Source organism: Sus scrofa, chromosome 1 (genome assembly GCF_000003025.6).
Source record: "Sus scrofa isolate TJ Tabasco breed Duroc chromosome 1, Sscrofa11.1, whole genome shotgun sequence".
NCBI lineage: Eukaryota > Metazoa > Chordata > Mammalia > Artiodactyla > Suidae > Sus > Sus scrofa.
In genome coordinates, this window is record NC_010443.5 from 261,290,930 (window position 1) to 261,317,186 (window position 26,257).

At 46.1% G+C, this 26,257-nt stretch overlaps 1 long non-coding RNA gene across 6 annotated transcripts in view; it reads left to right on the plus strand.

Annotated features, from left to right (window-relative positions):
• GSN overlaps positions 4,782–26,257 on the plus strand; it is a 77,138-nt gene continuing 55,662 nt past the window's right edge. The window contains exon 1 of one of the 6 annotated variants that reach the window (XR_002337470.1): positions 4,782–4,835. This is a non-coding gene — a long non-coding RNA (gelsolin). Of the gene's footprint in view, positions 4,836–23,782; positions 24,165–25,678; positions 25,944–26,257 lie in introns of those variants that run through there. The other 5 variants (XR_002337469.1, XR_002337473.1, XR_002337467.1 and 2 more) reach the window with 5 other exon arrangements.

Below are 26,257 nucleotides of genomic sequence, written 5' to 3' on the forward strand. Positions count from 1 at the left end.
TTTTTATTGCTCTTTAGCATTTAATTATAGAAATGTGTCATAATTTATTCATTAGTTGAAGGACACTTGAGCCATTTCCAATTTTTGGCAATTATGAATAAAGCTTCTCTAAATGTTAAGGTACAGACAACTTTTATATGAATATAAGTTCTCATTCCTTTTGGGTAAATATAGAAAAGGGATTTCTGGGTCATATTGTAAATGTTTGTTAAACTTTATAAGGAACTGCCAAACTGTTTTCCAAAGTGATGTACCATTTCACTGTCCCACCATTAATGTATGAGAGTTCCAGTTGCTCCACATTCTCATCAGCATTTGGAATTATTACTTTTTTCTCTCTTAATTTTGGCCATTTTGATAGGGTTGCAGTGAGGTAGCAATTCCACTTCTAGATATCTATCACAGGGGTGCAATGGCAAACAGGTGAAAAGATGCATATACAAGGTTATCCAGTGCAGCTCTGTAAGTGCAAGAGACTGAAAACAACCCAAATGCCTATCAATAGAAGACCAAGTGAAGAGACTATGGCACAGCCCCCAAATGGAATACTATACAGCTATAGTAAGGAATAAGAAAATTCTCTTGGAGTTCCTGTCACGGCTCAGTGGTTAATGAATCCAACAAGGAAACATGAGATTGCGGGTTTGATCCATGGCCTTGCTCAGAGGGTTAAGAATCCGGCATTGTCGTGAACTGTGGTATAGGTTGCAGACATGGCTCAGATCCTGAGTTGCTGTGGCTGTGGCGTAGGCCAGCGGCTACAGCCCCGATTGGACCCTTAGCCTGGGAGCCTCCATATGCTGCAGGTGCGGCCCTAGAAAAGACAAAAAAAAAAAAGAAAGAAAGAAAGAAAATTCTCTATTTCTATGGTATGATCTTCAAGATACATTTTTTTTAAGTAAAGAGAAAAATGTGTAGAGTATGTAATCATTTATCTACAAATTTAAAAGCTATAAAAATTTAAAATATTACTGTAGCAGAAGGAAGGACTAGAGAGGAAAAGATATGATAGAATTTACACCTTAAAAAATACACCTTGGAGTTCCTGTTGTGGCGCAGCAGAAACGAATCCAACTAGGAACCATAAGGTTGCAGGTTTGATCCCCGGCCTAGCTCAGTGGATTAAGGATCTGGTGTTGCTGTGAGCTGTGGTGTAGGTCACAGACGTAGTTTGCATCTGGTGTTGCTGTGGTTGTGGCATAGGCTGGTGGCTACAGCTCCGATTGGACCCCCTAGCCTGGGAACCTCCATATTCTGCGGGTGTGGCCCTAAAAATACCAAAACAAACAAACAAACAAAACAAAACAAAACAAAATCCATCTTGTTTTGTAGATTTAACTTTGAAGCCAGGTAAGTATTTTCTTTTTTCTTTTTAGGACTGCACTCGCGGCATATGGAAGTTCCCAGGCTAGGGATCTAATCAGAGCTATAGCCGATGGCCTACACCACAGCTCACAGCAACTCCGGATCCTTAGACCACTGACTCGGGCCAGGGATCGAGCCCACATACTCACAGATACTAGTCAGATTTGTTTCTGCTGAGCCATGATGGGAACTCCCAGGTAAGTATTCTATATAATTGCCAAAAAATGTATATAATTTGCAAAAAAAAATTAAAAAGCAGTCATTCGAAATTAAAAGTAAAATAAAATACAGATGACCCTAACTATGGATTCAGTGGATGACATAATCACACAGAGAAGGCTTTGAGTAACTTTATTTATTTATTTATGTTTTTATTTTTGGCCATACCCACATCATGAAGAATTTTCCAGGCCAAGGATTAACTCATGCCACAGTAGTGACCTGAGTTACAGCTGTGACAACACCAGATCCTTAACCTGCTAGGCCGCCAGGGAACTCCAGCTTTGAGTGACTTTAAATCGTCATCATCTGACTATATCCTTAGCGGAAAGTATCCAAAGACAAAAGAATAGTGTATTATGGGTAAAAGTGAGTAATCACGTAGGTGTTCCTGAGAACTGAGATATTCCGTTTAGAGATACAGATTAGGATTGAAGTTAACTGAAAACTGTAATTCTCCATTTCAATTGGAATTATTTGCATGAACGCGGGATACCTTTAATCTCTAGAAAATATCATTGTTCTAGTTCTTACCATGCCCTCAGGCCTGAACAAGCCCCACCTGACCGACAAGTGCAACATAACAACTGTAAACTTCCATCTGTGCAGCTTCTAAGTTCCTTCTGCCTCCTATTTTGGTTACATAGTATTGAGAAAATCCTGATTCACACAGAGAAGTGGTTGCAAAATGAAGCAGTTTCTCCTCTTGCATTGTCAGGCTCAAGCTACTTTCCGACCAACCTGATCCAGAAGATTGAGAACAAAGTGTGTAGAAAATGTTTGATTTAAATTTAAATTGTTAATAATGGCCAATGGTTGTGGATATTCCATATTATTCATTTCACTCAGGAGAAAAAGAGCATCTAAGATTCAAAATATGGTAAGGAGTTCTCTTGTGGCACAGTGGGTTAAGGATCCAACACTGTCACTGCAGCTGCTCAGGTTGCTGCTCTGGCAAGGGTTCGATCCCTGGCCTGGGAACTTCCACATGCCTTGGGCATAGCCAATAAAACCAAAAACCAAAATAAAATAAGTTAAAAACATCTGAAGGAGAATAATGTCATCAAATTTATACACCTGTTACCCTGTGATCCTAAGGAATGCCAATCTTCCATATTCCTTTGTTTTATTTTTATTATTTTTAAATTTTTTTTCTTTTTGGCCACTTTGAGGCATATGGAGTTTCCAGGCCAGGGATCAAATCCGAGCCACAGTTGTGACATACCCTGCAGCTGAATCCTTTAACCTACCATGCCAGGCTGGGAATTAAACCTGCATTCTGGTGCTGTCATGGTACCTGTTGAGCCGCCGTGGGAACTCCCATATTCCTTTATTTGATCTCCAATAAGCTTGTTATTTTTTATTTTATTTATATATATATTTATTTATTTAGGGCCGCACCTGCTGCATATGGAAGTTCCCAGGCGAGGTGTTGAATTGGAGCTGCAGTTGCTGGCCTATACCACAGCCACAGCAATACCAGATCTGAATCCCATCTGCAACCTACACCACAGCTCAAGGCAATGCTGGATCCTTAACCCGCTGAGCAGGGCCAGGGATTGAACCTGTGTCTTCCTGGATATGAGTTGGGTTCATGACTGCTGAACCGCAACGGGAAGTCTTGATCTCCAATATGCTTGTGAGTTAGTTGGACAGATGTTACTTTATAAAGGAGGAGACTGAGTCTCAGAAAGTGCCATGACCTTTCAAATTAGTGGTAAATAGATGAGAAATAAGTGTTGCAACTTCAAGCCCTTAGTCTTTCCTTTTCCCTTCCCCTCGCTTCTCTCCCTCCTTCCTTCACTTCTCTTCCTTCTCCTTCCGTTCCCTTCATCCCTTCTTTCCTTTTCTCTCCCCCATTCCTTTGTACTTTTTTCCCCTTCTTAAATCCTTCCATAGAAGCATATGTTGATTCCTACTGTGGGTCAGGCTCTAAGGCTTGGAACTGGGGATTTAAGGATAAATGAGCTCAATTACTGCTGTGAAAGCAGGGAGACAGATGTAACCAGAGCTAAAGATGAACACAACGTGCAGGGACTACAGAGGGAGGGAGGACATTTAACTAGACCTTGAAAGGTAAGTAGCATCCCCAGATGGAGATCGTGGAAATAGGAAAGGGTCCAGGCAGAGGGAACAGAGAGAGCAAACGCTTGAGAAGATGTGAAAGTGAACTGCTAGTAGGGACAGTATGGGTGAAAGTCTTGGTTTTTAGGGAAAGGAGAGCAGATAAAGCTGTTGCTAAAATGAAAAGAACCGTGAGGGTGGTGCTAAGAAGCTCAGAAGGTGACAGGGCAGAGGAGGTGGGGGGAATGGTAAGATTACATATTTGTAGGAAAGATCATTTAGAGGCTGGCTTGTGGATGATTCGAATGAGGTTAGACAGGAGGAACTGAGACCAATTGAGAGACTGTTGCTACACTCCAGACTGAAGATAAGGTAAGTTTTGAGGAATTGGAAGTGGTGAGGGGGAACTATTTCGCAAGAGATTTAGGAGGCAGAATTGACAGGATTTGGCAAGGGAGGTGTATGGAGATGATGTACAGGAAGATGCAAGAGAGTGACTATGAAGTAGCATTTTACTTTTTAAATTTTTCTTTTTGTCTTTTTAGGGCCACACCTGTGGCATATGGAGGTTCCCAGGCTTGGAGTCCAATTGGAGCTGCAGCTGCTGACCTACCCCATAGCCACAGACACAGTAACGGCGGATCTGAGCCACCAGCAACATACACTGCAGCTCGAGGCCACGCCGGATACTTAACCCACTGAGTGAGGCCAGGGGTAGAACCTGATTCCTCGTGGATGCTAGTTGGATTCGTTACCACTGAGCCACAAGGGTACCTCTGCTCCTGCTCTTTTAATTCCTTCTCAAATATTGTATCCTTATCCTCCTTTCTTTTCGGAAAATATATTTATATCTATATAGTATGTCTCTCTGAAGCTACTTTCTCAAGAATGGTTCTCTCCTTTCCTGATTTCAGTAGGCAGCAATTGCTTTTTCTCCCCAGCATCTGTTTTGAAGCACCTGATTCCTACATAAAGAAGGTCATGGTGAGAAATAGATGTGTGTTCATCTGGGAAATTCCCTTCCTGGCCAGTCCCCTGTGATTGGGCCGGGTGGGCACGTGAACAAGCTGGGCCAATCAGAGCCCTTCTCCAGGATGAAATTGGGTCAAAGACTCTGATTGCTGTTCTCTGGAAAGGGGAGGGAAACTGGATTGCTGTTGGCGGATGGTTTGAGTGGCTGTTTTCTGGTAAGTAGAAAAATCTGCCTTTTAGTAAGAATAGTGACCTATAGGCTCAGAGAGAAACAAGATGAAAAAATTTAACGGGGCTGTGTGTGTTGACCACAACCCTGGAGTCCTGATTCCATCTGATCCTGAGGCAGGATGTTTCTATTCCTGGGCTCCCTTTTGCTTTAGCCAGCTTGGCTGATGTTAGTGCACCACCCCAAAACTTTAACATTTTTGCTTACAGGCACCATTACAAAACTCACACACCAGCTATTTCATCTTCTAGAAATGCCTTGTGTCTGTCTAATTTACTCTCTAAATAGGGAGAGTTTTGGCTCAAATCAAGCATTGCTGTGGTTGTGGCATAGGCCAGCAGCTGTAGCTCCGATTAGATCCCTAGCCTGGGAACTTCCATATGCCATGGGTGTGGCCCTAAAAAAAAAAAAAAAAAAAAAAAGGAAAATGAAAAAAAAAACAACAAACCCAAAATTAAACATGAGACAAATTAATCAATTATCTCCTAAACATTTACTGAATATTTTTTCAGTGCTGGTAGGTAATGGGGAAATCCAGAGTTCATAGCCTGTTGCGGGTGGGTAGATGGGTGTGGAGAAAGAGGCACAAACAAAGTATTATTTGAAAAATTCTCAAGTAGAGGCATTTACCTGGCAAATATTTATTTAGCACACCATGTACCAGGCACCGTGAAAGATGCCGGAAGTCAGTCTCATGGACTCCAGGTACTAAAGGAGGAGTTCACATTGTGGATCTGTGGGTTGAGAACCCGATATAGTGTCTGTGAGGATATGGGTTCAATCTCTAGCCTCACTCAATGGGTTAAGGACCTGGCGTTGCCACGAGCTGCATATAGGCTGTAGATGGAGCTCGGATTCAGCATTGCTGCACCTGTGGTGTAGGCCTGCAGCTTCATCTAATTCGACCCCAAGCCCAGGAACTTCCGTATGTCACAGGTGTGGCCGTAAAAAGAAAAAAAAAGTGCTAAAGAAAGTACATAAAAATCGATGTGGCAGAACTGAAAAGGGTCAATTAATTTTACCCCAAGGGATCGGGAATGAGGAAGGTGGCATTTGAGTTGCGCTTAAAGAAGTAGAATTTTGGCAGATGGTGAATGTAGAAAAAGGGCATTTTATTGTTTAGGAACCAGCATGAGCAGGCATATGAGGGAATGATGGTTCAAGGGTGTGCCTGGGGAGCTGGGAGAAGATACCTATGATCAGCAGTGGATTATGAGTTGGGAAGGAGAGCAATGACAGAAAATGAAGCTGGAGGGAATTCTGGGGGCAGATCACAAAGGGTCTCAAATGGTGCATAAGTAGAGATATTTACTACGCACCAAATACCCATCTCTTCCCCACATTTTCCTTTAACACTGGAGTTAAAGGGAACCACCTGACTACTTTCACCAACAGCTGTCAAGGGAAGTCACACATGTCCGTTCTGGGCTAAAGTATAAAAAAGCAAGTTCTCCTTTAGATTTCCTGCCTTGCCAAGTGGCTAAGGATCCCACATGTTCCAAGTGGTACAGCTCCACCATGGTGGCCCCTCCATCAGTCTGGGTCCATGCATGGGATGTGTACCATGAACAGGAAATACATTTATGTTGTGTTAAACCAGTAGGATTGGTGGATTAACTCATTACTGCAGCATAACTTAGCCTACCCTGACTGATACACCAGGCTGAGGCATTTGGACTTTACCCTAGAGGTGAAGGATAATCCTTGAAGGTGAATAGCATTGTCAGCGTTGCTGGACACTGCTATCCAGATTGTTCCTATCCATGTGTAAACAGTATTCTCATTAATCACGGTCCCAGCTCAGGAGGTTTTTTGGTTTTTTGTTTTTTTTTTTTAGGGCCAAACCCACGGTATATGGAGGTTCCCAGGCTAGGGGTCGAATTGGAGCTGAAGCCGCCAGCCTATGCCGCAGCCACAGCAATGTGGGATCTGAACCTTGTCTGCGACCTACATCACAGCTCATGGCAATGCCGGATCCTTAACCCACTGAGCGAGGCCAGGGATCAAACGCGAGTCCTCATGGATGCTAGTCGAGTTTGTTAACCACTGAGCCATGACAGGAACTCCATGGAGGGTTTGAGCTTGTTTAGTTCAAATCCCACTTTTCCCCTTCCCCCATCAAGTACAGATGCCCCAGAGCTTTCTTGTCACCATTCCACTGGGTCGAGGGCCCCATTCCCTTGCTTTGGGCTTACAGGTTTTGTCCTGGGGCATGAAGTCACCTGGAGTAATGGGGCAGGTTCGTGTTGAAGCTGTACAGTACAGATGGCCATCTGTCCAGCTGGGCAGGCTGCCAGTGAGTTATCAATGCTGATGGAGTGACCTAGTTACTGGCTGCCTACAGAAAGACAATGTGTGTGGGTTACTTGGTGCAGACAACAGGAGTTCTCTGGTCATGGCTGAGTGGCCTGTGACAATGACTCAGATCTTGCCCTGCCCCTTGTTGCTCAAACAACGTCCCTTGAAGGCTTCTTTGCTGGTCCCATTCACCTGTCTCAACTGTGCTTTTGGTTCTACTCCTTTTTGATAAAGTAGATCAGATCAACTCCCGGCCAGTGGTGTCCTTGTGTTGACCCTCCCCATCACTTTCCTCTCCTCATGTTCTCTGACCTCTTTCTACTTTGGAGAAAACCTTTCTTTCTCCTTTGGGCCATGGTATGCCCTTCTTTCTCTCTTCTAGTTCCTCTATTCTTCTCTGGTTGGTTAACTGAAGACTTGATGATCTATTCCATCTAGAGTCTGGGGAGTTCCCTTGTGGTGCAGTGGGTTAGGAATCTGGTGATGTCATTGTAGCAGCTTGGGTAGATGCTGTGGTGTGGGTTTGATCCCTGGCCTGGGAATTTCCACATGCTGTGGATTTAGCCAGAAAGAAAGAAATAGAGAAAGAAAGACAAAAAGATAGAAAGAGGAAGGAAGGAAGGAGAGATAGAAAGAAATATAAAAGGAGTTCCCATCGTGACTCAGTGGTTAATGAACCCAACTGGTAACCATGAGGACATTGGTTCAATCTCTGGCCTTGCTCAGTGGGTTAAGGATCTGGTATTGCCATGAGCTGTGGTCTAGGTCACAGACGTGGCTCAGATCCTAAGTTGCTATGGTTGTGGCTACAGCTCCAATTCGACCCCTAGCCTAGGAACCTCCATATGCTATGGGTGCCTCAAAAGACAAATGGCAGGAGTTCCCGTCCTGGCGCAGTGGTTAACGAATCCGACTGGGAACCATGAGGTTTCGGGTTCGATCTCTGACCTTGCTCAGTGGGTTAAGGATCCAGTGTTGCCGTGAGCTGTGGTGTAGGTCGCAGACATGGCTCGGATCCCGCGTTGCTGTGGCCCTGGCGTAGGCCGGTGGCTACAGCTCCAATTTGACCCCTAGCCTGGGAACCTCCATATGCCTCGAGAGCGGCCCAAGAAATGGCAAAAAAAGACCAAAAAAAAAAAAAAAAATCTAGGGTCTGGATCATCAGCTGTTAATGCAAACAAACCAAAAAAGAAAAGATTTCCCTTTCCTTAAAGTCAGGGAGGACTCAACATTCAAACTGCACAATAAAGACGGAGATTAACAGTGGTAAGTAGGCAAAGAAAGAGAGGCAACTGCGAACTATTTTAGCACTGAAATTATTGAGCGCTCACATCCTGCTGCCCTCATAATGTCCAGATTTGGTTCCCCCTAAAGCAAGAGTCATTTTTCTAAAGGCCTTCAGTCTTATACCACTATGGGGAGCCATCTCAGCCCTGGGGGTCCATTCCTATTTCTTATTCTTATTTAGTTCTTTCTCTTTCCTCTTCTCTTCCCCCAGTTCTCAGTGCTGCAAACTCCTGGCTCTTGAGTCCACCCCAGAGGAGGTAAAGAATTGCTTAAAATTAGAACTGCCTCAGGATTTCCGGATGGCCTAAGGGTTAAGGAGCTGGCTTTGTCACTGCTGTGGGGCAGGTTTGATTCTTGGCCAAGGAAGTGGAACTTCTACATGCCATGGGCATGCCTCATCCCAAAAAAGTCAGAACTACCTCTCAGCCAGAGTTCACCCTTTACTTTCCAATGGTTCTTTAGCCTTTTCTCTCCAGCCTGGGCTCTGGGCTCTGGCTTTGTACCGCCAAATGTCCCTTAGCAGTTTTTATCCACGATGGGAGAGCATTTTTGTTCAGAACATGACTTCTTCTGCCATCTTTTCAGCAGCAAGCACATACAGTAGTAGCTTTGTGTCTCTGCATAATTTTCTATTATTATTAATTTGACTAGATGATACATTCAGAAAGTTTAAAATGCAAAGGCAACAAATGGTCTACACAGAACAGTCTCCTTTCTGCCTCTATCCACCAGCTGCCAGTATGCGCCCCAGAGGTGAGCCACGTTACCGGTTTCTTATGTATCCTTCCAAAGTACTTGATGCAAGTACAAGGAGAGACATTTATTCTTTTTTGTTTGGTTTTGTGTTAGTCTTCATACACATGCTGGCTTCTCATACACACTGCTTTGCACCTTGCCTTTTTCGCTTACAAATATAGAAAGTTTGGGAAGGCCCCATTTTACTGCATAGAGTTTCACCAGTGTATGGCAGTCTAGTGTATGTACGTTACCTAATTTATTGAAATCACCCCTGTTGATGGACATTTAGGTGATTTCCAATTTTTTGCTACTATAAGCAGTGCTGCCCTGATCACCTTGTAGATGTGCCCCTTTCCACATTCTTGAGTAGATCTGTAGGAAAAAATGTCTAGAGGTGGAAATGCTGGATCAAAGAGAATGATAAATATTCCAATCGCCCATCTTTGGGCTTCTACCAATTTAAACTCTTCACTAACCATGAAGAGATTCTATTTCTCCATAGAGAGCTTTCCTGTATTTCTAGAAGAATCCTTCTGGAGCCATGTAGAGATTGAATTGGAAGGAGAAGACCCACGAGTACCCATGAGGGAGATGGTGTGTTCTAGATAAAGTGGGGCGGGGGGATTCTCTCTTTGAAGGTCAGAGAAGACTTTCTGAAAGTGAGGCTCTTGAGGAATCCGGTGCTCACCAGACAGAAGGAAAGCCTGTGTGGCCATGCTGGTTTAATCTGAAGGATTTGGGGGGAGGGGAGAGAAAAACATTGTAAGCCTGAGGATGTACCTTGCAGATTACCTATATGTATACGAAACAAGAAATCATTTACCACTTACATGTGGAATCTAAAATGCAGCACAAATGAACTTATCTCCAAAACAGAAACAGACTCAGACAGAGAACAGACTTGTGGTTGCCAAGGAGGAAGGAGTGGGATGGACTGGGAGTTTGGGTTTGGTAGATGCAAACTACTACAGCTCGAATGGATAAACAATGAGGTCCTGCTCTCTAGCACAGGGAACTATGTTCAGTCACTTTTGATAGAACATCATAGAAGATAATGTGAGAAAAAGAATGTATATATATGTATGACTGGGTCACTTTGCTGTACAGCAGAAATTGGCACAACATTGTCAATCAATTATACTCTAATAAAAAAGAAAGTAGAAGTCATTTGATAAAGGTTAACTAATGATAAAATGTGAACTTTATGGAGAAGCAAAGTATAATAACAATAATAGCAAGGAGTTCCCATCATGGCACAGTGGAAATGAATCCGACTAGGATTCATGAGGATGCAGGTTTGATCCCTGGCCTCATTCAGTGGGTTAAGGATCCGGCGTTGCCCTGAGCTGTGGTGTAGGTCACAGACAAAGCTCAGATCCCGGGTAGCTGTGGCTGTGGTGTAGGCAAGCAGCTGTAGCTCTTTTGTCTTATTTTAGGGCTGCACCCACGGCATATGGAAGTTCCCAGGCTAGGGGTTAAATCGGAGCCACAGCCACTGGCCTATGCCACAGCCACAGCAACCTGGGATCCCAGCTGCATCTGCAACCTACACCACGGGTCACAGCAACGCTGGATCCTTAACCCACTGAGTAAGGCCAGGGATCGAACCCGTAACCTCGTGGTTCCTAGTCAAATTTGTTAACCACTGAGCCACAATGGGAACGCCTACACATGCATTTCTTAACACCCATTTAATCCTTATACCAGCTCTCTGCCTAAGGCACAGTTATTTCCAATTGACAGGTGAGAAAACTAAGGATCAAAGATGACAAGTAACTTGCCAAAGGTAAAATAACAAGGAAGCGACAGAACCAGGATTCCACAACATTGTGTGCCCCCAAAGCCTGCATTCTCACCTGCTAGAGACCCCCTTCCACCCCCCGACCCCCACCATTAGCTTGCTCAACTCTCCAGAGCTCTGGGAAGATGTCAGCCGAGATGACATGATTAGGTGAGAAAAGGGAGGTTAAATGACTTTTTCAGAGGAAATATTTGTTCTTTATATGCAACAATGGAAAAATGTTTGCTAAATAATATAGTGGGGGGGGGAACCTCTGTGTATAATTGTTTAAATGGGATGATCACAACTATGTAAAAATAGAAGTTCCTGTGGGTTTGCTGACTACCCATCCAGAATACTCTAGGGCAGTGCTGGGTTTAAACATCTGGTTTTTGGCAGTCCCGTATCAGGTGCTACGTCTGACTTTAGGGAAGTTGGGGAAATATGGCCACTTTGCTTAAAACTAAAGAGTACATTGAAGACATTTCAATGGTTACTGTATTTTTACTGCCATCGGCATTTAAATATGTAAGTATTATGGAATACACAGAGCTGCTAAAACCTTCATAATGTCCTAAGTGACAAAGGTGCTAGGAGTATCTTTTGTATTAATATTTGATCCTGACACGGAGCTTGGAATGTCCCAGAAGATAAGAGCGTCTATTGTGGAGTTCCCATCATGGCTCAGGGGTTAACAAATCCGACTAGGAACCATGAGGTTGCAGGTTCAATCCCTGTCCTTGCTCAGTGGCTTAAGGATCTGGCGTTGCCATGAGCTCTGATCCCAAGTTGCTGTGGCTCTGGCATAGGCCGGTGGCTACAGCTCTAATTGGACCCCTAGCCTGGGAACCTCCATGTGCCGTGGGAGCAGCCCTAGAAAAGGCAAAAAGACAAAAAAAAACCTAAAAACAAAAAAGATTGTCTATTGTTCTTTTTTTCTCTTTTTGCTGTTTCAGGGCCGTACTTGCAGCATATGGAGGTTCCCAGGACCAGGGGTCAAATCGGAGCTACAGCTGCTGGCCTACGCCACAGCCACAGCAACTCAGGATCCGAGTTGCGTCTGCAACCTATACCGCAGCTAACAGCAATGCCAGATCCTTAACCCACCGAGCAAGGCCAGGGATTGAACCTGCATCCTCATGGATCCTAGTCAGGTTCGTTAACCACTGAGTCACGAAGAGAACGCCCTTTTTTTTTTTTTTTAAGAATTTATTTATATGTATAACTGAATCACTTTGCTGTACAGTGGAAATTAACACAACATTCTAAATCAACTATACCTCAATAAAATAAAAATAAATCACAGGACAAAACCACAAAGCATGGCTTTTTTAGGCAGAAACCGAATATGTATACACATAATATGATCTCAACTATATGCAAGGATAGGGACTAGAAGCAATAAGGCAAAGTGGTCACACCACCCACACTGGGTGGGTGGAATTATAGGTGATTTTTTTCCTGCTGTTTTTTTCTTTTTTTAAAAAAAAGTTTATTACTCAATGAATTTATTACATTTATAGTTGTACAATGATCACCTCAATCCAATTTTATAGGATTTCCATCCCTCCCCTCAGCGCATTCCCCTACCCTCCCCCCCCAGAGTATCTATTGTTCTAACCAGGAGACTTGGTGAGCTTGTGGATGGCTTCAACATGGGGGCTGGTCACCAGAAAAACAAAGCCATGACTAGAAGTTTGCAACTTTGAGCCTCATTCCTCCAGGCTTTGAGAAGGGAAGAAGGGCTGGAGATTGAGTTCATACTTGATCACACGTAGAAGATGAAGCCTCCATAAACATTCCTGAACTGTGTGGTTCAGGGAGCTTCTGGTTTGCTGAACACATGAGAGCACGGTGCCCCCAGAGAGGGCATGGAAGTCCAGTGTCTCTTCCTCCACATCTTGCCCTGTGTGTCTCTTCCATCAGGCTGTGCCTGACTTGTATCCCTTACTATACACTGGTCACCTAGTAAGAAGATTATCTTCCGATGCTTGCTTGGGATACTGTCAGAATTGAATTGAACTGTAGGACACCCAGCTGGTGTCACAGAATCAGTCAGTGTGGGGGAGAAAAAAAAAAAAACCCACACACCTGATGTTAGAAGTAAAATTCTAGGTGAGTAGCAGAGAAGAAACAGAAGTTTTCCCTTTACACACACACACACACACACACACACACACACACACACACACACTTCGGTGTTGTTTTAAAATATGACCCAAACTTTTTTAAAATATGAAACTTGGAAAAAACCAAGGAGTGATATTTGATACAAATCTAGAAGGTTACGGAAGCAGACATTTTGAGAGGGTATCTTAGCCTTACTAATTAATGTAAATTGATATCAATGTCTTACCTATTCATTACACCACTCATTGGGTTTCTGTGGTGATTGTTTTTTAAAGGTTAGCCTTGACCAACTCCATTATAATTTTTTTTCCAGTAGTACAAGCAAAGAGAATCAAGAGAGGAGGCTTATGTTTATTTCAAATAGTGAGCGTCACAGCTGGCAATTGGTTGTTTCGGAAAGGTCATTGGGAATGCCTTTTGTTTGATCATTTGTTCATCCTGCTTTCACATTAGTGCTGCTCTTTATTCATCTACTTCATTTATTTGTTCTGCATTTACTGGTCTCCTATTGTATACCAAGGTCTGCACTGGGTCCCGGGAGCATAATAGTGAACAAGACTTGGTCCCCTGCCCATGAGGGGTTCACTGGTACAGCTAAGAACTTAAACAGATGATTTTTTCTTTTTTGTGTCACAGCATGCAGTGGCTTGATGTGGGATCTCAGTTCCCAGGCCAGGGATTGTAACCGCAGTGGTGAAAGCACTGAGTCCTAGCCACCAGGCCACCAGGGAGCTCCCCATAAACAGATGATTATAGTACAGTGTGATGTGCCATTTCAATTCAATTGAATAAGTGTGTACTGAGGGTCTGCTCTGCCTGGGATGCTGGCAGCAGAGGGTGAGATATCCGGCCTTGCCCTCAGGGAGCTCATAGTTTAGTGAGGGAGACAGGAAACAAACCATCATTACATCATTACAAACAGCCATCATTTATAAGGGAATGAAGCAGGGTTCTGGAATGAAGAATAACAGGACATGGGAACCTATTTGGGCAGAATGGTCCAGGAAGTGCTACGATAGAGGCATTGCAAGGGATCGTGGGAGCATGCAGGATGTAATATATGGAGGAGTCAGGGAAGGCTTTGCCAGGGAGGTCCCCCAAAGCTAAATCTGAAAAGATAGGGAAGAGTTAGATGGGGGGGGGAATATCAAGACAAGATGGGCAATCATAGAGAACTGGGGTACAAAGGTTTAGAGGTGTTGAGGTGACAGAAAGCAGGACCTGCTGGAAAATCCACAGGTGATTCAGTGGTAGAGGGTTCAGGTGCAAAGGAATGAGATAAAGCTGGAGAGATAAAGCAAGGCCAGATCATTTATGGCCACCAATAGCAGACTGAAAAAGCTTAGAATTTGTCTGAATGGTGATAAAATGTACAGTGTACCAACCCAGGGCTCTCAGCATGTAAGGTTCACATAGCTTTTCTTGGATCCCATAAAACCAGGCTGTGTTGATTGTATTTTATGGCATGATTAAGTGGCATACTTTAAGAGTGTCATAGGTGAGTCACTGAAAATTTTCACCTTCTTCCTTTTCATCTCTAGGGAAAGATGAGCTTAAAGGTCCTCTTTGGGTAATTCACCTTTTCTTTTTTTTGGTCTTTTTTTTTAGGGCCTCACCTGGAGCATATGGATGTTCCCAGGCTAGGAGTCAAATTGGCGCTATAGCTGCTGGCCTATGCCACAGCCACAGCCACAAAGTGGGACACGAGCTGCATCTGTGACCTACACTGCAGCTCACCACAATGTCGGATCCTTAATCCATTGGACAAGGCCAGGGATGGAAACTGCATCCTCATGATACTAGCTGGGTTCATTACTGCTGAGCCACGAAGGGAACTCCTTGGTAATTCACCTTTAACTGCCTAAAGGTTGCTTCCTCGTCCCTGAATAAGACATGTAGGGCACCTGGAGACAAAAAAAACAAAAACAAAAACAAAAAAAACAAGGGCGGTTTGGAGTCCCCGAGGGCAGAAGTGCACACACTTTTTGATATGGCGCACCTAGCAGGCTGGGACCTTGGAGAATGGCTGTGTGAGAAACTGAGTGTAGGGTCCAGGCTAAGCAGTGAGGGGGCTGAGCATCTCCTGGAGACCTGGCACCTGCTCAAGGACCTGGATCTGCAGGGTCATCTGTCTGAGGTCAGGGTCAAAACGGCAAGACTGTGCACCAGGTAGTAAGCAAAATTCCAGACTGCCGGCTTGGTGTGGGGGTGGGCAGAGGCCCTCCCTGCTGGGGCTGCTTCAGCCTCAAAGTTTGGGGAACATTCTGGAGAGGAAAACTCCATCATGGAACTATCACGTTTCTTTTTTTTCTTTTTTTTTTTTTTTTTTGTCTTTTTGCTATTTCTTTGGGCTGCTCTCGAGGCATATGGAGGTTCCCAGGCCAGGGGTCTAATCGGAGCTGTAGCCACCGGCCTATGCCAGAGCCACAGCAACGCGGGATCCAAGCCGTGTCTGCAACCTACACCACAGCTCACGGCAACGCCGGATCCTTAACCCACTGAGCAAGGTCAGGGATCGAACCCGCAACCTCATGGTTCCCAGTCGGATTCGTTAACCACTGCGCCACCACGGGAACTCCACGTTTCTTGTTAATTAGGCCTTGGGTTTCTCAAGTCGGTGGTTTTGATTTGGAAAAAAAAAAACCTGAAATGGTTGCATGGGCACTAGGGGTTTTTGAAGACGTTTTTACAAATCACAGCTGTAAAAGAAGACAAACTAGGATGACCTGCCTCGAAGTCTAACGTTTCGAAGGACAGTTTAGTAGATCCTACAAGACAGAGGCCATCTGGCTCTCCTCCAGGCGGGTGCAGCAGAAGCAGGGGCTGGGAAAACCCTGGGTTTATGAGCCAGGTATAATCTTTCTCAGAGGTGGTTACTTCCATTGTCTCAGTTTGCAGATGAGACAATGGAAGCTCAGCAGAATGAGTGACTTGCTCGGGATTATCCTGCAAGAAAGAGGCGGGCAGGGCGTGAACTGCGGTGTTCTAATTCCTAGGGCAAGGCTCTCTGGACTCCAGCAAAGTTCGGCTGTTGCTGAAACCGCAGTGAGAAAGAAGAGAGGGAGGATGACGCACAGGAGAAGGGAGAGGAGGATGAGAAAGTGGAGGAAAGAAATCAACTTTTGATGACAACCTTAATCCAGTCCTCTATTATGGAAAACTTTTTCGTCTGTTTGTTTTTAGTTCCTCGGATTCCGAAGAAGGTAATGCATTGTGGCCCTGATTGTGTTTCTACTACAACTTGCAGCCCAAGATGCAGCCCAGCCTCTGAAAAGCCCATTGTTCCGTGGAGCCATAATATAACTCTCTGTAAATGGTGCAGTCCAGTGCACACAGTACTGCCTGCTCCCACCCAACTGGTGACCTGCAGGGACAGCTGAATGCCTTCTGGTCCGCTGAGCCCAGAAGAAAGGGGCTGGGCTTTCAGAAACAGCTGGGCTGATTCATCTAGAACAAAAGCCAGCTCTTCCTGCTAAATCCCTGGCAGGCAAGGGCTGTGAGGCCAGCAGGTCCCTGTGCCCCTCTGCAGAAACTTCTTAATCTAAAACAGTGTCAGGTTACTGCGTAAGAGCTGGCTTCCTGCTGCCCCATCCCTTCAGACTGGCCAGCTCTCAGGCCCACCTGGGAGACGGTGGTTTTGGAGTGAAATCTGGGTCGTCCCAGTCCTGCCATTTCTCAGCTGTGCAGTGTAAACAAGGGACCTCACTGACCTGAGCCTCAGTTTCTCCATCTGTGAACTGGGATCGAGAATAATCCTGTCCAAGGAACTGCTGACGCATTTGAAGGAGATAATGCCCGGAGCAGCTCCTATGACTAGCTGTGCTCTTGCTGTCTTGTCATCTTGCTGTCTGGCCTCATCTTTCATAACTCGGTCCATGCACCCTGCATTCCAGACATGCTGGCACAAGCTCTTCCATCTCAAACCTCTCTATGACTTTGCCTGTAGCATTTCCATAATGATACCAGCTTCTGTTCATAGAGCCCCTTCTATGCTCCAGGCCCCTGTAGCAAGTAGTGAACATGAATAATTTCACTTCACTTCCCCACAACTCTTTGAGGAGGACACAATTCTCAGATGAAGAAACTGAGGCAAAAAGAAGCATCCTCCCAAGACCCAGCTCGGCTCCTTCTTTGCAGTCTTCTTGGACCCTGACCCTGCTCCCCAGCCTCTCCTCCCGTCCCTACCCTGAACTTCCTCTTTCTTAGTTCCTATTAACACCCTATTGTAATTGCCTGTTTCCTTAGCCACAGCCCTGCCAAGATTGAGTCTATGACTGATTCATCTCTATGTCCTTCACCCCAGGCCACAGGCTTGATTAGGAAAAGGAGTAAGTAAATAATAAATAAGGAAAAAAGCAAAAGCCATGAACTTCCTATGTGGGTACAGAATAAAAAATCAAAAATAGCACTGCATCAAAGATTTTTTTGGGGGTGTGTGTGTGTTTAAGGGGTTTTATGAATTGCCTTTTATTTGTAGAGCACAGCAGTTTACAATCTTTCTTAAAATAGGCCTGTATTTCTTAAACAACTCTAGTTACTTTCACACAAAGAAATAGGGAGTTTTCATAAAGCATTACATGAAGTGTACAGGGAAGGGCCTAACCTCAGGCCCCAATATTGTCAAGATGAAAAGGCATAATTCCCAGGAGTCCCCATTATGGCTCAGTGATAACTAACCTGACTAGGATCCATGAGGACTCGGTTTGATCCCTGGCCTCCCTCAGTGGGTTAAGGTCTGGTGTTGCTATGACCTGTGGTATAGGCTGGCAGCTGCAGCTCTGATTCAACCTCTAGCCTGGGAACCTCCATATGGCACGGGAGCGGGCCCTAAAAATAAAAAAAAAATAAAATAAACAAACAAACAAAAAGAAATAATTTCCAGTCCTGAATAGGCTGTGTGGAAAGGCTTTATCTTCCCTTGACTTTCACTCTGACTGTAGAAAGAGCCTGGACTTTGGAGACAGATCTGGTTTCAAATCCCAGTCTACCACTCACCCAGTTGTGGAAACTTAAGCGTGCTTACTTTCCTTTTCTGAGCCTGTTTATTTATTTGTAAAACTGAAGGTTACACTTAACTTGGAGGTAGTTGGCGTAACTGAAATAATAAATTGAAATAATAAAGTGGCCAGCAAGTACCCCCAAAGTGGTAGTTATAATTACAACTGTAGTTTTTTATTATTTGAAGTGCCACTGTCATAGGGCCAGCTGTGTGGTCTTCCAGGAACACAGTGATGTGGAAATATATAAACTAGGGGTTATGACTGAGCTAACAGTGATTGCGTGGCACCCAAATGTTTAAGTTCTCATTAAAATAATGGGACGAACACACTCCTGCCTGGGGCATTCAGAAGACGCTAGGACTAGCAGCTTTTGGAAGTGCAGCCCTCTCCTGAATCCTTCCGACAGCCTTCCCAACTCACTCTGTCTGACCAAGCTTATTTCTCGTTTCCTTCATTCACTGATTAATTAAATCAGTAAAAATTTTGCTAAGCACCAACTCTGTGCCAGGTGCTATTTGACACTGGGGATGTTTTGGAAAACCAAGCAAACACACTTCCTCCTTCTACCGAGTGCCCGGTGAGTGAGGGAGAGATATTGCCACAAACAGGCAATCTCCATGCAGAGACTTGAATGGGGGAAATCCATGGCATTGGGTGGCGGTGTGCTGGGAAATGATAAACCATAAGCTCTCAGGGTGGGGGTGAGGCAGGTCAGGAAGAAGGGAAGCCCTGACCTCTGTAGCTTTTGCTGAATTCCGTGGTGTAAATATTGCCACCATGGTTGATTTCAGATGACCATGTGACATCACTGAATGTGGAATCAGGAAGTGATGGGCAACAGCACCCAAGTTATACAGTATTTCTACCATATAGATAAATACTGAAATAACTCTAAGAAGTTCCTGTGGTTAATGAACCCGACTAGTAATCATTAGGTTGTGGGTTCAATCCCTGGCCTCACCAAGTGGGTTAAGGATCCTGCGTTGCCGTGAGGTGTGGTGTAGGTGGCAGACGCAGCTCAGATCCCACATTGCTATGGCTGAGGCTGTGGCTGTGGCTGTGGCATAGGCTGGCAGCTACAGCTCCAATTGGACCCCTGGCCTGGGAACCTCCATATGCCACAAGTGAGGCCCTAAAAAGACACACACAGAAAAAGGCAAAGAAAAAAAAAAAAAAAAAAACCTTTAAGAGCATAGGTACTAGTACAGTAAAGCAATGAGGAAGTGATGTATTTTGAGAGGTTATTACCTTTATAATTTAATTACAAATCATGTACATTAATTTTTTTTATTGAATGCTGTGTTTAACAACTAGCTGTCAAAATTCCTGGAAATTTAACAACTAGCTCCTGCAAGCCTGTTCAAGTTGGCTCTAGCACACCACTGAAGGGACACAGGCTGCAGCAAAGAACAGACTCCTTCCCTTCTTCCAGGTTGGCTGCCTCTGACCTCCACACCTTTGCTTAGTCTGTCTGTGCCCCTAGAAGAAGATCAAAGGATGCTGTCCCATTCCTCATCCCTATTCTTCCTCTTCCTCTTCTTTTTGTCTTTTTAGGACCACAGCCTCAGCATGTGGAAGTTCCCAGGCTAGGGGTTGAATTGGAGTTGTAGCTGCCGGCCTGCACCACAGCCACAGCAATGCTAGATCCGAGCCGAGTCTGAACCTACACCAGAGCTCACGGCAATGCCAGATCCTTAACCCACTGAGCAAAGCCAAGGATCAAACCTTCATCCTCATGGTTGCTAGTCAGATTCGTTTCTGCTGAGCCATGAAGGGAACTCCTCCATTTTTCTTCTTTTTTTCTCCTTTGGCCATCCTATGACAACATGGATCTCCTGGGCTAGGGATCATATCCAAGCCACAGGTGCGACTTAAGTCACAGTCACAGCAACGCCAGATCCTTACCCACTGTGTCCCAGCACTCCCAAGACTCTGTAGATCCCATTTCACCACAGCAGAAACTCCTCCATTCTTATTCCTTATGTCCTTTCTCCTAGCAAAACTGTCTTTTCTGCCTGGCTTTCCCTTCTCTTCTCTCTATCAAAGGGTTACAGTGGGAGCAGTCAGGTTTGTGTAGTGTGACCACGCCACCCATGCAGAGTCCATTGGCTAAAGCATCTGACTCAAGTTAGCCTGTGGGCTGCAGACAATGAGTTCAGCTCACTGCTGGGAAAAGCCATTTGAGGGAGCAGAGATGCTTGTCTGATGTGAGGCAGGGCAATGAAGCAGATGGCAGAGACGGAATGATAGAGTGAGAGTATGTCCTGGGTTTCTTCGGTACTCAGGTCCTGCTTCTGGTCTGACCTTGAGGCTGCATCTCTGACCTAGGGCTCCTTGGCATATTCTAGGATTTCTAAGAGCACTTCTTCAATTACTCCTTCGCACAAACTCTCCACTTGTGCTCTGCTTCTAGGAACCTGCTATAAGGCATTCACTGCTCAAAAAATACTTCTCTTACATACAGAAGAGACTTGTGGTTGCCAAGGGGGAGGGAGAGGGAATGGGATGGACTGGGAATTTGGGGTTAGTAGATGCCGACTATTACGTTTAGAGTGAATAAGCAATGAGGTCTTACTATATAGGTCAGGGAACTATATCCAGTCTCTTGGGATAGACCATGATGGAAGATAACATATGACTGAGTCAGTTTGCTAGACATCAGAAATTGGCACAACATTGGAAATCAAATATATTTTAATTTTTTTCTTTTTTCTTTTGCTTTTTAGGGCCGCACCTGTGGCATATAGAGGTTCCCAGGCTAGGGGTCAAATTGGGACTGTAGCTGCTGGTCTATGCCACAGCCCATAGCAATGCAGGATCCAAGCCGAGTCTGTAACCTACACCATGGCTCATGGCAAGGCTGGATCTTTAACCCACTGAGCAAGGCCAGGGATAAAATCTGCATCCTCATGGATGCTAGTCAGACTCATTAACCGCTGAGCCATGACAGGAACTCCTCTTTTAATTTTTAAGATGTAAAAGAAGGAGTTCCCATCATGGCCCAGTGGAAATGAATCTGACCAGGAACCATGAGGTTGTGGGTTTGATCCCTGGCCTCACTCAGTGGGTTAAGATCTGGCATTGCTGTGAGCTGTGGTGTAGGTCGCAGATGCAGCTCAGATCTGATGTTTCTGTGGCTGTGGCATAGGTCGGTGGCTACAGCTCCAATTAGACCCCTAGCCTGGGAACCTCCATAGGCCGCAAGTGTGACCCTAAAAAGTAAAAATAAATAAATAAAAGTAAAATGAAAAAATATACTTAATAACTTGATCTTCAGATATGACCGTCTTCACAGTCCCAGTTAATTAATCACAATTGTTTTGTCCTAAACTCTTATTTCAAATCCTCACAGTCCAGCTCGATCAGTCAGTGGATTAGTCAGTGGATCAGGTATCCACTCCTGATGCTGTCCATGTGTTTGGGGCAGGGTGGGAGTTAAAGCACAAACATGGGTGCCAAATGAGGGCTACCCCTAAGGGTGGGGAAAGGCATTCTCAGAAGAGGGAGCAGGTACTCCCCACCCCCAACCCAGTTGTCTACTGTATGGCCTGGGCATGGCCTTTGTCTCCCCCAGCCTCAGGCCTGGAAAAGAGGTGGTCTTCAGGTAAAAGACATCAAAGCTCCTCCTTGAGAGGAGCTCCATATCAATAAGAACGAGAAGACATTCCCACTGAAGGTGAGATCCAGGGCAAATAGCTCCTACTGATCCCAACACTAGTAGGGAGAGGAGGACAAAGTTGGGTCTAAAAAGAAATGAGAATAAGACACCAAGGCAGAGGGGCCTTCTGCATCCATGCCAGGCATCCATAGAAAAGATCGGGCCCAAATATATCTTGATGTGCTGTGAAAACACACATTGTCCTGTTGATGTATGCAACAAGACACATTGTCCTGTTGATATATGCAGAGCAAAGTGCTAGGAATTTTTCTTGGCCCTCCAGTGTAGTTTTGGTTCTCATCATTGATGTCACAATCATTGTTTTAAATTATTTCTGGTGGCAGCCTAGGCTTACGGGCTTCTCCAGTACCCAGTGGAGCAACCAGAGGGTTCTGTGGGCAAGGCTCTCTGCTCTCTTGGCATTTTTGCCATTTCTAAAATGAGGGGGTGGACAAGATATGCTCCAGGGTTTCCTCCCTCCCAGGATCATATTCTCCAGTTCTCTGGAGACAAAGATTCAGAGGTTTCCCTCTCTTTGCCCTGAAAGAAGTAGCTGGGGTTGGAAATGATATGTTAGATAATTCTAGGTCTTCTGTATACTGGGGATTGTAATCAAAGAGCATAGATCCAAATAGTCAGTGTTTATGCCTTTCCCCCCACCTGTCCCACAGTGGGCCAGAGGCAGCCTCTGAAAACAGCAGGGTGTGGCAGAGAGAGGGTAGAAGCCTCCCTGGTGCCGGTGGGGGTTGGAGAGCTGCTTCTGTTTTCAGAGAAAGTGGAACTGGACAGAGTTTCCCAAGCCAAGACCAGTGGGGGACATTGAGCAAAGTCTAGAGAGAGGGGGCCGAGGACTCAGACAGGTACTGTGTCACTTGCAGGAACTCAGGAGAGCTACTTAACCCTCTCTGTGCCTGGGCCTCCTCCTCTGAAAACTACACATGGTCATGCCTACCTTGGGGGAGGGGAAGTGGGTGAGGAAGTGAGGATGAAGGGCGGTAACATATAGGTAGCCTAGAGTATGGCACGAGGTGTTCAAGGAGTGGTTCTGGTAATTACTAGAGTTGTAGAAAACGCTGGGGGGCAGGAGGAAGAGCCAGGCTAGGATTCCCCAGGTCCTGTGGCTTCCTTGGCTGCTACTCAATGGAAAAACAAGGAAAAACAACAACAAAAATGAATGCTGTGCTCTGAGCCTCTCTGCCACTTAAACACCAGCTTTTCGGTCTCTGATTCCCAGTACCTGGCAATTACTGACTTGGCACATTTTACCTTGTGCTGGAGGGTGACTTACCCAACTGAACATGGGCTGCTGTCAGCACCTAGGCTGGGGATGGACATCTCGATCACCTGGTCCAGGCTCCTGCAGCGTGAGTTCTTCCAACTTGGAGTCACAGAGCAGCTGCAAGAGGCCAGGGGCTCACAACTGCACTGAGACGGTTTTGGGGGAGGCTGTGCTCTGCCCTGCATCGTCAGAAATGGCTCTCTCTCAAATGCATGTGAGATGATACTGCGACAAATACAATATTACATTTGTTTAGAAGTAACCTAGCCTGCATCTTTTTGACAATGTGGATTTGTTCCATCATCTAAAATAATATCTGCCATCACACTAATAAGAACTTCCATTTATAGAGAACCAACAGTACTGGCCATTGTACTAAGAGTCTTTCTCTCACTCAGTCTTCCCAACAACCTCATGAAAGGGAAATTATTATGCCCATTTTACAGATGAGGAACCTGAAACTTTGGTATGTTAAGTCACTTGCCCAAAGCTATAGGACTAGTGTCAGGAGGTCCAGACTCTAAGCTCCTGCTTAACAATTTAAGGACAGGGATGTGCTTTGGCATTTCTAGTTTCTTCCTTCTGAATGCAGTTGAGACTCCTATTCCTTTGTTCCCATCAGTGGGTCTAGTTGCTGTTTATACGCCTCCTCTTCTTTTGTGGGTTAGTTGCCCAGTTCATCCAATGAGAGCTTTGCCTCCTGAAGCCTGACCTCCCCGAAGTTGAATCTGCCTCCCCACGCTGCCACCCCAAACTGAGCTCTTTTTGCCCCGGCGCTCCCTGGGTCTCCTCCCTTCCGCCCTAGGCTCCTGCAGATCTCCCCTCCCCGCCCCGGGCCTGTTTCCTCCAGAGTAAAAGCAGGGAGCTTGATGCCTTCCTTGGGGAAGTAGCGAGGAGGTTGGCAAAGTGACACACAGTGCACTCGGCGAATACTAGCCTGGAGCCAGAGTCGCCATCCTCTCGGCAGCCTGTGGGAGGGGCCTGCGCCCCCCCTTCCCACTGCCCCGCGGCCCCGCCCCGAGGGCGGCTCCCGCCCGCGCCCTCCCCGCCCCCGCCCTGCGACCGCAGCGCCCCTGCCCCGCCGCCCGGAACCAGCTGAGCACAGCTGGACCCAGCAGCCGCCGTCGCCAGCGCCGCAGCAGCAGGTAGGGGATTGGGAGCAGCTGGGACCCCGGGCATCTGGGTCCTTCGCCCTCCTCTCACGGTCCGAGCTCGCCCGCGCCTGGAGCTCGGCCTGGCAGCCGCGGCATCGCTGGAGAAGGGTTTTCTCTCCCACCTCCCTGGTCCTCCAGGGGACCAAGGAGAGATGGACTGAGTGAGGGGCTAGGGCAGGGGACGAGAAGGGGCCGGGCTTCCACTCACAGGCCCGGTTGTGCTACGAGCACCTGAGCTAACTTTGACCGGGTCCGCGCGGGTGAGGTAAATGGGCCTGGGGTCAGGCCAGCACTCGCTTGCAGGTCTGGGTGGTGGCTGTACTGGGAAGTCTGCTGGACCGATCTTTGAGTCCAAAGTAAAAATGCCTTTACCCGCGCACCTCCGACGATGAGCCCTCCACTTTCTTCCTCTTTCTGGTCCCAGGACTGTTAAAAGTTCTTCCTCCTGCTCGTCTGCTTGCATTTGCTACCTGTGCGTGCTGTCTCTTCCTCCGCCCTGCAGAATCTGTTACCTTCCTTGACTCACACGGAAGCTTCTTTCAGAGTTGAAGACAGTGATTGGGATCCTGCTTTCTTTCTGGTCCCCCCAGCTCCTCCCGGGGCCATACACCCCAGACCCGGATTACAGCAGCACCTTCCCCTGGTCCAGCGCAGGCCGGCTGCTCTGGGCAGTGACCAAAGGCAAGCGTGGGCTCTTGGAGGCTGTTGGGAGCAGAGGGGACATTGGCTTCTTCTGCAGCCCCTCATCTGCTCCACACCTTCCTCAGAGTAAAGGAACTCTTTTCAACACCCAGAACTCTAAGAGCCAAAGACCTTCAGGGCTGCCCTGGGGTAACTGCTTTTTGTGGAATACAGGGCCTCTGGGGAAGTGCCTCTTGCCTTTTTTTTTTTTTTTTTTTTGCCTCTGAGGACTTTTCAGAGGCTTGATCCTGCAAGTCCTGTTCTTCCAGGACCATATTTCTGACCAGGACATGGAAACCTCTTGCTGCACTGCTCTATACAGTGACCATAGCTCATTGGAGTCTCAGCCCAGCCCCATTCCACAGTTGAGAGAACTGAAGAGTCCAGAGAGTTTGTGACTGGCTGATAGTCACACAAGTGAGGAAGGGGCAGGCCTGGGACCCAGTTGCAGTGGGCCCTTTGCTGATGCCTAGCTGGTGGGGCTTTAGACTCTTTCTTTAGTCTCAAGTTCCATTCACTAAGAAACCGAGCAACCCCCGCAACATACACTCACACATGGGGTGCCGGGTGGTGTTTCTTGGGGACGTTAATTAAGGCGAAGAGGCTTGGAACCGAGGAGGAAAGGGAGGCAGGACATTCAGCATCCAGCTCCTTAAAACTCCATTTTCCTTTTTGGGGCCTCGCTATTTATAAATGCCTTGGAAATTGTAAACAGCCGGGGGAGCTTGGGTTGGCACCCGGGTGAGTTTCACAGCAGCAAAGGTTTCCATGTGAATCAGGGAATGGAATTTACTCCAGAATTTTCCATAGTCTTTTTTATTGTGGACTAACATGAATTTGGGAAAGCAGGCAGCTCCTAGGAGAGGGCTGTAGGCTTTGCCTCTGAGGGCATTTCTTTCTTTCTCTCCTTTGATTCTCAGCACTCTTCTGGGCCTGTGTTCTCTCTTGCCCTGTGAGGGCCCAAGAGCCCTTGGGGGAGGCGGGGGGCAAGGATCTTTGTCCTCAAGATGCTTCTCAGCTATAATACTGAGTATTACTTCAGCCTTTCAAGGGGTGACTAAGTCTGTCTTGGTGACCCAGACCTTGAAGGTAAGTAATCATTCCCTATGAGATAAAGCGAATGGAGAAAAGACATTCTAAGAAGCAGGATCAGCTTATGCAAAGGCACTGAGGTTTTCAGAGCAATCCTCAGAGCTAGGATGGCAGAGGAGGGGAGAGTGGAGTGGTGGGAGTTGAGACTGTAAATCAAGATTTGGGCTTTATCCTGAAGGCAGTGATCAAAACTCTCATTAATCTGATGGCCGATGTAGGGGATGCATTGGAAGGGGCTAAACTGGAGGCAGGGAGGCCCCGAGGAAGCCATTGGATGGCCGAGTGAAAGAGAGTGTAAGTCCCAACCAGAG